The sequence below is a fragment of the Ascaphus truei genome, chromosome 2, assembly GCF_040206685.1.
Source record: "Ascaphus truei isolate aAscTru1 chromosome 2, aAscTru1.hap1, whole genome shotgun sequence".
NCBI lineage: Eukaryota > Metazoa > Chordata > Amphibia > Anura > Ascaphidae > Ascaphus > Ascaphus truei.
The window spans coordinates 69,507,238-69,520,511 of NC_134484.1; positions in this window are offsets into that span (position 1 = coordinate 69,507,238).

Here is a 13,274-nt window from a genome sequence, read left to right on the forward strand (position 1 = left end):
CTCCTCCAGCCATGCTCCACAGTGAAAGGTAGGACACCCGCCCACCCCCCCACTGCAGGTGCTCCACAAGCTAGTGTCAGTGTGTCAATGTGGCAGTGTGGCTGTGGCAGTGTGGCAGTGTGGCAGTGTGGCAGTGTGGCAGTGTGGCAGTGTCACTGTGGTAGTGTCACTGTGGAAGTGTGTCAGTGGCTGTGTGGCAGTGTGGCAGTGTGGCAGTGTGTAGGTGGCAGTGGCTGTGTGGCAGTGGCAGTGTGTCTGTGTGGCTGTGGCAGTGTGGCAGTGTGTCAGTGGGTGTCAGTGTGTCAGTGTGTCAGTGGCAGAGGCATTGCGGCAGTGCCTGTGCAGGTCAGTGTCTGTGCCTGTGCAGGTCAGTGCCTGTGCAGGTCAGTGTCTGTGCAGGTCAGTGTCTGTGCAGGTCAGTGTCTGTGCAGGTCAGTGTATGTGCCTGTGCAGGTCAGTGTCTGTGCAGATCAGTGTCTATGTCTCTGCAGGTCAGTGTCTGTGCCTGTGCAGGTCAGTGTCTGTGCCTGTGCAGGTCAGTGTCTGTGCCTGTGCAGGTCAGTGTCTGTGCCTGTGCAGGTCAGTGTCTGTGCAGGTCAGTGTCTGTGTCTGTGCAGGTCAGTGTCTGTGTCTGTGCAGGTCATTGCCTGTGCAGGTCAGTGCCTGTGCCTGTGCACGTCAGTGTCTGTGCCTGTGCAGGTCAGTGTCTGTGCCTGTGCAGGTCAGTGCCTGTGCCTATGCAGGTCAGTGTCTGTGCCTGTGCAGGTCATTGCCTGTGCCTGTGCAGGTCAGTGTCTGTGCCTGTGCAGGTCAGTGTCTGTGCCTGTGCAGGTCAGTGTCTGTGCCTGTGCAGGTCAGTGTCTGTGCCTGTGCACGTCAGTGTCTGTGCCTGTGCATGTCAGTGTCTGTGCCTGTGCACGTCAGTGTCTGTGCCTGTGCAGGTCAGTGTCTGTGCCTGTGCAGGTCTGTGCCTGTGCAGGTCAGTGTCTGTGCCTGTGCAGGTCAGTGTCTGTGCCTGTGCAGGTCAGTGTCTGTGCCTGTGCAGGTCAGTGTCTGTGCCTGTGCAGGTCAGTGTCTGTGCAGGTCAGTGCCTGTGCCTGTGCAGGTCAGTGTCTGGGCCTGTGCAGGTCAGTGTCTGGGCCTGTGCAGGTCAGTGTCTGTGCCTGTGCAGGTCAGTGCCTGTGCAGGTCAGTATCTGTGCCTGTGCAGGTCAGTATCTGTGCCTGTGCAGGTCAGTGCCTGTGCAGGCCAGTGTCTTTGCAGGTCAGTGTCTGTGCAGGTCAGTGTCTGTGTCTGTGCAGGTCAGTGTCTGTGCAGGTCAGTGTCTGTGCAGGTCAGTGTCTGTGGTGGTCAGTGTCTGTGCAGGTCAGTGTCTGTGTCTGTGCAGGTCAGTGTCTGTGCAGGTCAGTGTCTGTGTCCGTGCAGGTCAGTGTCTGTGCAGGTCAGTGTCTGTGCAGGTCAGTGTCTGTGCAGGTCAGTGCCTGTGCAGGTCAGTGCCTGTGCAGTTCAGTGTCTGTGCAGGTCTGTGCCTGTGCAGGTCAATGTCAGTGATTTGGGTGGGGAGGGGGGGGTGATATGATTATGATCTGTGGGAGGGGGGAGAGAAGATATGATGAGGATAATGATGAGGGGTGCTGGGGGAAATATGATGATGATGATGATGATGATGATGATGATTTTACCCGTGCGGCCCCAATCCGTTTTCTTTGGAGCAGTTCGGCCCTTCTCACTTTACAAGTTGTGCAGGCCTGATCTAGTATCTCCATGTAACTGAAATAAGTAGAAGATCAGGCTTCCATAACACAGAGTAAAAAGAAAACTTTATTCCATCTTTAAATTCTGATCAACAGGAATTAACCTATGTTTTTATTGTAACTATTCTGTTACTTAGAGATACAACATACAGACGGAATATTGGATCATAAGTTAATGAATATGTGATTACATTGTTGGGTGTCATTCCATAAGGGACCATTACCAATTCCAAAACATGACAATTTATAGAAGGCAGCTTTACTGGTTTGGTTTACAAAAATGCAGAGAAGACATGTAGAACTCTGAGGGAAAAGGTGATAAGATCAATTATTATAAATTATACTTTGTACGAGCTACAAAAAGACTACTAAAATTTGAATCATAATTAATTTGGGAAGCTAACAAGTAAATATTAAAGTCCAGTCACAAAAACATTTTCATTTTGTTTTTGGTTATAGGAAAGCTTGCTATCAAAAATTATTAAAGATTCATCAAATTGATTTTCGACAAGCACTAAACTTTGACAAATGAAGCATTAAAAAAAAGTAAACGTCTAAAAAGTTACAATAGTTATGCAAGTTGAAAATAAAATATTTAAATATATAATTTTAAATATATATGACTAGGTTGTGCGCAATGTTTTTTTTTTGTATAACTATCCTCTTAGGTCAGCATCTCACATTCAAAAGTATTCTTCTTTTTCCTATATTTTTTGGCGTTAAACTAAAAATCACGGACCTAATGTGAATAAAAATGGTTCATTTAACATTTTAACCCAGAGAAATATTTTGAGTCCTATAGAGCAAAATCTGTAAATTCTTCTCATAATTGCTCCATACAGATCCTGCAATAACAGCTGCAAGTCTGATTAAAAGTTGCAATGCTACAGCAGTAAAATAATACATGCAGAGATGTATAAACTGAAGGGAAAAATGAGCAAAGACAACAACATTATCCCAGCTGAGAGCAGAAAGCAGAACATTCTGACAATGCCAGCAGTAGTTTGATTAACTGTGCCTAATCCAGGATTTAAAGTAGCAATCTATTAGTTTAAAGACAACTCTAGTAATCAATCACCAGTGGCCCCTCCTGCTGGTCAAGCAGCAGGGGCTGTGTTATCTCTTTTGCTACAGTTTTCATTTCCTGATCTTGGAAAGGGTCATTACCCCCCCTCTCTACAACTGATCTATTGTAATGGAGATGTGCATATCACGGTGTGACTCATGTTAGCTACTGTTATAAAGAGCAACTAAATACAGTTATTACATCCGGCAAATCTAAAGTAGCTGAAAACTTCTAGAACTTCCTAATAACCAGGTGTTGTAACATTTAACAATATATATCACAGTCTCAATAGACTCTTTCACCATTCTTGACAGTTGCTTCATAATTCAATATATGTGTGATACTTCTGCAAATATAGCCCCAAAAGACTCAATGATTGAAAGTAAAAAAATAAATAATAATAATGTTTTAATCTTTCTAAGTGGGACCTCACAATCAAGACAAACAAACAAGTCACATAATTAAGTAACCACCCCTGAAAAAAAGGGCATTTCATGCCAATAAGGCCTTGGCTGGAAGAATTGTAGGCCCTTCACTCAACTGGTCTCCTCTTTTACCCTCTTTCCCACCACTTTGATTAACTGACCCCTCCTTCAACTCCCTCTCCTGCCCATTTACTTAACTACCCCCCTCCCCTCCAACTTGCCCCGTTGCTCAACTACCCCCTCCCTTGTGCTCAACCGGCTCATCTCCCTATATACAGTAAAAGAATCGAGGGGGCTACAGTAGCTGCATCGGAAAAATATATAATCAAAAATAAAAAACTCCAGTCCAGGGGCTAAAAATTACTGCACTACCCATAAGACTTAGGGACTTATTCTATATCCGTCGAATCCGATGGGAACATTTTTCGGATGAGATTTCCCTTAGATGGAGGGACTCATAGATACTACAGTTACCAAAGCATGATTCTCTGTGTTTGGTGGAGATTTCTTCCATGGTATATCAGTTTAATTTCACTTCTGTCTTTAAAGACTTCAACATATAAATACCATAACCATTACATAAAATATTTTGATATACACACTATTCAAGTGAAAAAAAGATAAAATTCAAAAGAAAAAAATTATCATTTGAAAAACATTGGGAAATAACGTTTTTAAAAGATACATCCATTTTGTTTTTGTCTGTAAATGTATTTTATCACCACTACCTCCTTTCTTAGAAGAGTAATCAATACCAATCTCTCTAAGCCCCTTTGGGGAGTATTCATGATGTCCCTCGAAATGCCTACAGTACCTATTAATGTTAAACATTTACAATAGATGATATCCCTAACATGTTCAGATACCCTCATTCTTATGGGCCTTTTCATTTACCAACGTGTTTTAGGGTGCAGACTGCAGAGGCAAATTAACATTTTACATTTAACAAAAAGTTTAATCTTCAAAGTGTTCTGACCAGAACAATCATCAAAACTATTTGTAACCCATCTGTACTGACAAATGTATACTCTGACTAAATACTATATTACGTGTATGTGAAATACAATCTTTCATGACTTTTTCCAAACATAAGAAATGCCCATACTTGTTCAGTATTAACCTGGTAATCCCCACTTGTTTGTTAAAGGTACCAACAAAATGTATTGAACAATCCTCCTTTGAATCTGAATTCTTTAAGCAATGCTGTTTTTTTATTTGTCCAGAACTTCTCTGGTGCAGCCTTTTTGCTCTCTCTGATATGCCTGTTTCAAAACCTTTAAACTACAGTATAGTCTCTCTAGGAATTTTTCCTTAAGTATTTTAGATTTGTCTCTGCTGCTAATACACAAGTGGCCTCTTCTGCTCCATGGGTGTTCATCTCCAGCTCCATTACAGTGGTATATGAGAACTCTTTATGCTGCCATAATACACCCTGAAGAAACATACCGTATCTAGTATGTTGAACGCACACTTAATTAACAATGGTAAATAAGTATTATCTTTATTGCTACTACTTATTTTGAAGTGGCCTATACATTTCACAGTTGTCCACTAACAATAACAACTACTACAACATATGAGAATAGTGTTAGCTTGCTTATCTATAAGTAGTCTGAATTGTGGATACAACTTAAATCTCACTTTATGGTGAAGTTTACCAATGGAATTAATAAGAGAAAGTGAGCGCTCTCTTTATATATTAAGTGCACTTTTCCTTGTTACTGTAGGTGCTTATGTTACAGAAGTATATGCTAATATACAGCTTGTAAGGGAGCTTCAACACACATGTATGCAGATGATGCAATCTTATACAGTATGCACACAGCCCTAGCCCCTCTGACTTTGAACACATACTTCAATCTGACTTTTAGAGACTTGAAAATTGGATTTCCCAAAACAAACTGTTTTAAACACTGACAAGACTGTAACAATGGTATTTGGGACCCAGGCTAAATGTTTAAAGCTTTCAATGACTGAGCTCCAGATCAGAACCAATACTAACACCACCCTAACCCCTGTTACTAGTTTTAAATACTTGGGCATATGGGTTGACTCCCATTTAACATTTGGGATGCACATTGATACCCTGACATCAAAAACCTAAGCCAAACTGGGTGTACTTTACAGGAACAAATCCTCCCCAAGTCTGCTGGTCAGAAAGCGTATCGCACTGTAGAAGCTAATGACAATTATCGACTATGGGGACATAGTATATGGCTCGGAACCCCAAACCCACCTTAGTAAACTTGATACCCTCTACAATTCAATATGCTGTTTTGTTCTCCAATGCAACTACAGCACACATCACTGCAAAATGCTGTAATGAACTAGATTGGTCATCACTTGAGCCTCGGTGCAAAGTTCATCTTTCCTGTCTTGCCTTCAAATACTTTCTGGGCAAGCTACCCATCTATCTGAACAAGCTCCTCAACCCTACCACATGCAGCACTTATCATCTGAGATCTGACTCCAAAAGACTGTTCATGGTCCCAAGGTTCAGCAAAGTATCCGGCCGCTCCTCCCCTTACCGTGCACCCCAAAACTGGAACAATCTACCGGAGACTCTCACAGCCACCACCAGTTTATGTTCTTTCAAAACTAAGTCTGTCTCACATTTTAATCTGGTCTGTAACTGTTACATACGCCTATAATATATATTATCTGTAACTGTGCATGCAATGTCTTGTTTGTAATGTATAACCTGTTCACTTATGTAACTATGTATTTGTAACCATGTATTATATGTCATCTTAACTCTATGCCCAGGACATACTTGAAAACGAGAGGTAACTCTCAATGTATTACTTCCTGGTAAAACATTTTATAAATAAATACATATTATTATTACACATATTATTGCACCTGTATAGTCTCTTTGATGGTCCTCCACTAAAAATTACATTTAAACTTTTTTTTTATTGTTTGGTATATTGTATGTTTTTTAATGTTAATATTGACTATATGCTGATTCATTTGTTTTGTTTTTTTGTATTGTATTTATTTGGAAAATGGAGTTTCATGTATATGAAGTTTTAGTGATATATGAAATTATTCATACAGTACTACTGTTCTTTAAGTGTTTTACGGACTAGGGCCATATTCAGTCATATATTCTAGAGGCAGCTTCAGACAACATTTCAGCTCCTGTTCCCAAAGAAATATTGTCAGCATTTCACCTAATTCAATATACATTTTTTGCACTGAAAAGTGTGGCCTAAAAAACAATACAAAAAGCGATTTAAAAAGATGAAAGAAAAATCTGTTAAAGTAACCTACACAGCTACTGAAAAAAGGGAAGAGATGTGATTCACATCTCTGGGATTTATCTTGAAGTTTGTTTATAAAAAATCCAACTTTTTCAAATAATGCTGATAGTCTTGTTAGAAGGTAGAGACGAACATATCGTACTGAGACTAAGGAGTTGGAGGTTTGTGAAAAAGAGATTTATTAGTGATAGTTTGGGTCTTACAGTACATTGGGTCTTGTTTTTGTCCTGTCCAAGTTGTCTGAGTGGTTGTTGTGTAATGTTGTGCAGTGTGACATATTCTCAGTTGGTTTCAATGACCGGAAAGTATTTTTAGCTGCTCCTCAGTTCCCTTTGGCTCTTTTTTCTCCTATTTAGCACCATTTTTTAGGTGAGGAGTGTAGGTAGATAGGTAGGTAGGTGGCACCTCCCCCCAGAGCTCACTCCTCACCTTTTTAACTTGGGAGGTCTTTTCACTTTGCTGCAAGAACAGGATCTACTATGGTTCTTTCCCCTCATACAGAGGTAAAAGCAAGGGTTTACAGTGTAGTGTAGAACCTGCATTAATTTGGTTATAACTTGACGTTGGTATGCAGGCTTATGATGCTTTGGCCAAAGGGTTTAACTAAATAACCAAGTAATTATTATTATTATTGAAGTATTTAAACTTTATACTTATTACTTTATATGTTTTGTCAATTGGATGTAGCATTGGGCACCCCTGTCTTTTGTTGTATACATTTGCCACGCTCAATAGCACTCATTTTGACATAAATATATATTCATGATGTGGTGGGTGTGGGTGTTCGAACTAACTGGGAATGTGTGTGTTAATCAATTTCTGACTGGCAACAGTTGTATATGTGTATATGATAATAAAATATTTTTTAATGGGTAAATATGAGGCATATTGTAATCCATGGGCATGTTGACATGAAAAAGATAATATAATCTTACTGTATATTTAGCTTTGGACATGTTGGGGGAAACCCTTACTGACATTTTGTAGTGACTGCCAATATTCATCTCAACAACAAGAGATAAAGGTCCATTTATGGAGGGCTTTTAAATATTAAAGTTTATTCGTTAGTGGTTTTAGGGGTATATCCACAGATCTCCATTAAATAAGGGCAAATAATGTGATGTTACCTAAATAGGTAATGGATTTTATCTTCTATGAGTTTAACGAGTATCCACAAAGCTAAATATATGCAGAAACAAAGTATTTTAGTGATCTCATTATTATAGGCTTAACACCATGTTAAGTTAACAGTGCCTTATGAATAACATGGCGTTAGGTCTGTCTTACCCAAAGGTGACATTACTACCATCAAGACCCTGGACGGGTGTTTAATTAAAGTAAAAGACGAGAAGACAGGAGAGGAAAAGAACCCTGTAAATAACAATCCGATAGGTATGATTTAACTAACTGTGGTCTTACACTTATCCAGACCATGTAAAAGACCTATTTCAGGGTCTAAAGAAAAATAAAAGTGGCGCTAGTCCTATAATGAAGTGCAATAAATACTTTAAGTCCCACAGCTGGTGTCTCATGAGGTTATTCAAACTCCTCCTTATATAAGAATTGTAGAAAATAAAGTTGTCCTCAAGCGCGTGGTCTTATTGCCCTTTTCTTCCTTGTGTAGATAAAAAAAGACAACAACAAAAGAACAACACACACAAGTGGTATAATAGGTGTCGATAATCAATAGCTTAATCTATAGAGAAGTAGAGAACTTGACACTTGCCTGTGTGTTTGTTCCCGTAGTATATACTCATCTATTTTCCTTCTGCTGTTACCTTAAAAGAGTGGAGAGAGGCATAGCATAATACTGTTTATTACATTAGTTAGGTCATCACTGAGGAAGCCAACTGGGCGAAATGCGTGATGTGGAGGTCCCCTTTTTTTGGTCTCTTGGAGCCACCATACCTGTGGAGTCTGTGGATCAACCAACCAACACTGATAAGCAGCAGGGAGTTCTGCGCATGCGTGGCGTGCAGAAACGGACGAGGAGAGGCAACGCAGACTGTGCACGAGTCTGAGAAAGCCTCCCTGTCCCGTGGACCCAGACTGACAAGTCAGGAGTTGGAAACGAGTGACTGGAAAGCACTTCCAGAAAGGACAACTTTTTAAGGACACTTGCAGCAACAGAAACTACCACAATCCTTGTGGCTGGTTGTTTGTAAGTGTGTTTTATATCACCTCCTAAAGTTTTTTTGTAATAAACAGTATTATGCTATGCCTCGCTCCACTCTTTTAAGGTAACAGCAGAAGGAAAATAGAGGCGTATATACAACGGGAACAAACACACAGGCAAGTGTCAAGTTCTCTACTTCTCTATAGATTAAGCTATTGATTATCGACGCCTATTATACCACTTGTGTGTGGTGTTCTTTTGTTGTTGTCTTTTTTATCTACACAAGGAAGAAAAGGGCAATAAGACCACGCGCTGGAGGACAACTTTATTTTCTATTTCAGGGTCTGGCTGTGAGTACCACCAAGTTTAGCTATGACCTAACTAATGTACCATTAAATCCCTGAGTTAACAATAAGAGAGCTCTGAGGATATGCGTCGTTAGAGAGAAAACTTTTTGCATAACATTAGCACTAACGTCTGTTATAGTACCGCAAGGGCTCGTTACTGCTGAAAACAGCACTTTACGCATCGTTAGTGAGATTTGAAGATTCCCGTTAGCACTACGGAGTTCTGTGAATCTACCACAAAGTGGTTTAATACAGCAATGGTCCTGCCCCAAATTTTAAGACATTCTAATCCTGAAATATTTGAGCAAAGCTCTATTGACTAGAGATGGGCAGAACCGTCCAATTCTGATTCCAGGAATTTCCCAGATAGTTTAACCAAATATGTCACCCCCCCCACCTCCATAGCATCAAAAATCACTCACAGATTTAGCATGAAAAAATCTGAGCAGATTGTTGATCCGATTCCAAATCCTTTTTATTTTCTTTAAAAAATAAAATACATAATAATAGGGATGAAGCAGAGCGGCGCCGTAGCTGATCCCCATTAATTTGAGCTCCAGCGACCCACTGCTTCCAGAGATACACAACTCCAGAGGTGCTGCCGGTATCTCTTTGCAGTTTAAATGTCCCGGTCACGGCTTCCTTTTTGACCGGGACATTGAAACTGAAGAGCGATACCGGCACCCCCTACTGAGGTGTGTATCTCAAGAAGCAGGGGGGCCCCGGAGCTGAAATGAATGTTGTTCAGTTCCGGAGACCCCCTGCATCAAACCTATTAAATAACTACATTTTTAAAAACGGGGACATTTTAAGCCATCATTATGGATCATCCTTTTTGGGACTGCTCCGCAGATATCCACCCGATCCAGGGTGGATTCAAATTCACCAACAAATTTCACCCGTGTCTACTTTTTACTTTATTTTGGAAAGGTTTACATACTATATGCTTTAAATCAGAATGTGCCTTTGAGATTTGTGGGGTGTCACAGAAGGATATGAAAAGTTGTAAAACTGAAAAATCTTAGACGTGAAATTAAAAGTAGTTGACATATTTAATGTACAGTACCGTATGTACACTTTTTCTGTGGATGTGCTATCAGCAAAAGATGTGTAGCTTCAAGCCTTCTCACCTTTTGGGATCTCCATTTGGCATTCATGACTTGAACCTTGATTGTATACACCCTTCATTTGCCCACTTCCCTTGTACTGTTTATGTCTGAACTCTTTTCTTATCTTACCATAGCCTTTGTACTTTTCTTCAATGGGAATCAGATTTAACGTATCGCGTAGCTGTCTTCCTTGTCCTGGTGAAGATATTAATCTGACCTTAATCTTCATTTAACCCTTTGAGCCTTGGAAGGCTTGAGGCACCAGAATACCATAGCCCCTCCGGCACATTGCGATCATGTAATCGATCCTCGACAGCGATAACTTGATTGCACCATCACTAATGATGTGGATGCAAGAGAAGTCTCCGCATTCATTTCTTGCCTGGTCAGATCGTGTTCTGTAGGACGTACAAAACGGTAGCTCCTAGTTCATAGGTCCCTGGAGTTCCAGATCTCCTGATGTGGTAGCTTCAGAATGGGGCATTTAAGGGGTTACATTGAGATGATCTCTTATCCAGACAACTTCACAGCATATTGAATAGGGGTCTTAAAAGTTAATGTTTATTTTTATTTTTATTTTACATTACTGCAGAATGATAACAGCTCTGACAGTTTATATATTAAATGGGCAAACATTTCCAATGATTTAAGTTTCTATGCTAACTATTTTAATTACAAAGTTATTGTGTCAAGTTGTAACAGTTATTTCATGTCTTTTGTGATTTATCCTGTTGCAGTTTATGAAATTAAACTTAAAACATGTTTGACTCAATAAAAAAGAAAGTAAAAATGTGATTTTGAGTGACGCCATATGTTCATAAATCTTACTGATATAAATAGCCAATAAATTGCTAATTTTTTTTTTTTTTACTATGTTACAGATTTTTGGTTTTGTTTAATAAAGTGAATGGCCCTTAAGATACTGTATCTTATTGTGCCAGAAGTTGTTTTATGGAGTAGCACTGCGTAGTAAATATGGCCCCATGCCCATGTATGCATTCGGGTACATACCCTATTTGAGATTTTCAGCATACTGTATTTACTTAGTGGTGCTAAGCCGTAACAGCAAGGTGTCTTACAGCTCCATAAGATGATTTATGGCTTAGCACTGCTTAGTAAATATTGCGCAACATGTTTTGTGCACACACAACGAAACTGTGCTAAAGTTTGAATTGATTCAGTACCCTCTTCAAATGCAAGCTTTTTTTCCCCGAATGCTTTGGCTACTTGGATACATTAGGGCTGGAATCTGACGCCTCTGGATGAACCAAAGATACCATAATCAGGAGTTCACTGCCGATGATGCCCTTACAGAGACCAAAATCAAAATATGGGGGTCTTTACTAAAGACTCCCGGCTTCAAAAGTAGGGCAAAGGAACAGCCACTTTCAGCAAAGGCAAGGAATCCAATATAAAGGAATGGGAGTTTTGCCTGATAAATCTGCTGCAATGTTGGTGTCGGAAGGCTTTAGTAAATAACCCCCATGAAACACTACACTGACATGGACCACATGACACGTTAAACCTATGACGCCTTCCTTAAATAAGGAAGGCAAATTGCGTCTGCTGTAAAATTACTGCAAAATGTAACAAGGAAAGGAAAATAAGAGAAGAAAATACCTTACCAAGCCTATATATATATCGATCTAAATTTGTGAAACAATATATTATATTGTATAAATATTATTTCTTTGATATTGAAAACAAGGGAAGGCTTCACGGGGATTAGAATAACAAATAGAGGCAATTTGTGGAGTACAGTGAACTGGTTTTATGGGAGGTATGGACATTTGATATGTATGTACTACAGTAGTGATACATTGTAATCAACTCCAGCAATAGAAATAAAAACAAGGTAATAATGTATTAATTATGTTATTTGTTGATTCATTTGAGCACTAGTTCGTTTCAGAAATAAATTGATATCAAAATGATAGCCCAGAAGCTAGAAATCATTACTAGTAAAACGAAGGGAACAATCAACTTACTACTTGCCCTGGTACAAACTCAATTAAGATCGCCTCCCTCTGAGGGGAGGAACACAGCTTGATAAGTCAGACTCACCATGTGCTGAAAGCCGTGAAGCCATAGTGTATTGATCAATCAACCTCATTATTTTTTTTGTGATGTAATACCACTGAGATTTTGGAAGACTAGATGGACTGTCTCAAGGGGCAAGTTAGCCTACAGCCATAACAGGCCATTGGCTAAATCAGACTATGAAAAGCATACTGTACTACAGTAACAACAGAAGTATATTATGCAATGCATGTCGTGGTCACTCTTTATAAAATAACATATAGAGCATGAGATATAACCATTCGATTTTGGGAAGAGATCACATTTCTGAGCAGATGTTTGGGGTATTTTAAGAGCAAAAATGTCAAGACTTTCTATATTAACTATTTAATAGCTCTTAGTCAAGTCTTATCAAAGAAGAAAACAGCATTCGAAAGCCAGTAACAAGTATTGACTCATATTATCAATATCAATGGCATTTTCAAGGAATAAAAACACCATTCCCTTTGTTCTTTACCACTTCAGTGGAAGAGCGAGCGAAGCAAAGACATCAACTAGACTTTGTGGCCACTTTGGGTGTGTTTTTTTCTGTCTGTTTTGTTGTTCGTGTGTTCTTTTTCCACAGGCCAAACGCCTGGACCGAAAATGATGACATTTTGAGGGTATCTTTCTGCTATCTTAAATTCGATCTGCCAGACGTCTCATACAAATCAGTGCAGCCCCCATCTTGAAATTTATTTTTTGTTCTTTAAAGTGATAAAAAAAATTAAATGATTCATCTCATTAATGATTCTTGATACAAAACATAACATTTATTATTTTGCAAGTTGCACTACATTTTCAAACAATTTTCTTGAACCGTTTCAGAGAAATTAAATATTAAAATGAAAATAAATTGGTAACCACAGGAACAAACAACACTGTAGAACAACATCCTATAGATTTAATTTGACATATTGGTGATAGTGATAATTATTCACTGTACAATAGGTTTTACTAGGTATCCATGATGTCAGTATAACTGTGCACATCACGGCCTTCTTCAGAATTATTTAGTTTTTTGTTTGTTGTTTTTTTATTTATTTTTACTTTTGGACAGTTTTTTTGATATTATATTAAACTTATTTCTTTTCAAGTCGCAATAATGTGAAAGTTGAAGTGGTATTCGGTAT